This window comes from Lasioglossum baleicum, unplaced genomic scaffold (genome assembly GCF_051020765.1).
Source record: "Lasioglossum baleicum unplaced genomic scaffold, iyLasBale1 scaffold2371, whole genome shotgun sequence".
Lineage (NCBI taxonomy): Eukaryota > Metazoa > Arthropoda > Insecta > Hymenoptera > Halictidae > Lasioglossum > Lasioglossum baleicum.
In genome coordinates this window covers 2,975-5,000 of record NW_027471430.1, presented here as the reverse complement: position 1 = coordinate 5,000, position 2,026 = coordinate 2,975, and the positions used below count along the sequence as shown (strand labels likewise).

The window sequence follows — 2,026 nt, the reverse complement described above, 5'->3', positions numbered from 1 at the left end:
GCCCAATAGTGCGCACCGCGAGAGCGTGGGACGAATGACCGCTGCCAGAGCCGACTGTGAGTCCCGCTCTCTATTTGTATCGGGTTCGCGTATAACCAAGAGCACGAAACGTTGCTGCGCCGCACGCGGTGTTCGTTGACGACGGAACGTATATTTATTATAATATTATACATTCGCCAGAGCGGACCGGCTCGTGATGCTCGCTTTTGTAAAGCAGTCGTGAGTCTGACACCCTACTCCGTGCGTGTGGCCCAATAGTGCGCATCGCGAGAGCTTGGGACGAATGACCGCTGCCAGAGCCGGCTGTGAGTCCGCTAATCTGTCGAATAAAATAAAAATATGGTAATATCGTTCCGACGAAAAACGGTGTTCCGAGAGGACCGGCCGTGACGCTCGCTATAAAGCCTATGGCGCGATTATTCCCGACGACACCCTACTCTCTGTGTGGCCCAATAGTGCGCGCAGACGAGTTTGGGACGAGAACGGGGATCGCGCCTACGGCCAGAGCCGGCTCGCGAGTCCGCTTGTATCGGAATTTATCGTTGCCTCGAGCACACACAACATTTTATGGAAATGTGTTTTATACGGGAAGTGGACCGGCTCGTGAAGCTCGCTTTTAAAGCAGTCGTGAGTCTGACACCCTACTCCGTGCGTGTGGCCCAATAGTGCGCATCGCGAGAGCTTGGGACGAATGACCGCTGCCAGAGCCGGCTGTGAAGTCCTCCGTTCTCACATCATTCCAAATGAAATGGAAGTGAAGAGGAGAGGAATATTATTACATCTCTGGATCCAGTATCGGGTTGTCTTACGATCCCCGTCGTTTTCAGAGAATATATATTCATCTCCGCGTTTTCCACGTTAACGGTTTTTCAATGTACTGTTCGCCCGGCCGTCGGATACGTGTTGCGTATCTGACGGTTTTTTTTTTCCGTTTCCACGGACGACGATAGTGTCGTCCTTAAAACGACGCCTGAACGAATCTCCTTCGCGCGCTGGTTGGAGCGTTCAGGTACAATGCGTTCTTACGAACCGCAGAACAAGAGACATATACATATATTGATTTGTAAATCAAAAATATATACGATTACCCTGAACGGTGGATCACTTGGCTCGTGGGTCGATGAAGAACGCAGCTAATTGCGCGTCAACGTGTGAACTGCAGGACACATGAACATCGACATTTCGAACGCACATTGCGGTCCACGGATACAATTCCTGGACCACGCCTGGCTGAGGGTCGTTTACGTAACCATAAACTGCTTGCGTTGCTCTTGTAAGTCCCCGCCGTCGCTTACCTCTCCAAATATATTTTTGGAGGGCGCCAAAGAGCGTTTCGGAGTCGGGTTGCAAAGATGCTACGTACGAGCGAATGATGGGCGTTTCGTCGGCGTTTGTCGCGGTTCTGTGAAAATTGCCAATTTTTGCATTGCGTCTTATAAACACATACAAATATATATATATCTAGTTTCCACGAGAGGCGAAGTAGGGATTGGTATTTCTTACGTTCGGACTTGCGTGAGTGTTTTTACGGTGTCGTGAGTCGTATTGAAAATACGACCGCCCGTAAGGCACCGCTTCGACGAGGATCTCCAAATCTCTCACCTTCTCTGCGAAACGATTCGCCTTGCGGAAAGAAGCGTTTCCACTCATGAACATTTAACGCGCTCCCGACGTCGCCTGAAATGATGCGTATATACGAAAGAGGTATATTTACAAGAGTCTCGCGAGACTACAGAGATGGACACACAAATTATAAAAGAAAGAAAGAATACTGTGTGGCACACAGAGTGTGTGTGGTGTGGCAATGTTAAGCCCCAGGGAGAGAATATGCCTGTGCGTGGATGAGTTTCTTAACTCTACGTTATAATTGCCATACGGCGGAGGGTCGTCGTTGCCGGCGATTTCGACAAACACACATTCCTTTTCGAGTCTTCGAGGGAAGAGACGAAAGAGATCTCTCGTTCTATCGCGAACGCTTTGATGATCGATGGACAGCGGAGCAAAGCGCAGCAATGTGCGGGATGAG

At 49.9% G+C, this 2,026-nt stretch overlaps 1 non-coding gene across 1 annotated transcript; it reads left to right on the top strand.

The window, feature by feature from the left end:
• Window positions 1–1,085: 1,085 nt before the first annotated feature.
• Window positions 1,086–1,240, top strand: LOC143221412 (5.8S ribosomal RNA). The gene has a single exon (XR_013011765.1). It is a non-coding gene; the product is annotated as a 5.8S ribosomal RNA (ribosomal RNA).
• The last annotated feature ends 786 nt before the right edge of the window (window positions 1,241–2,026 follow it).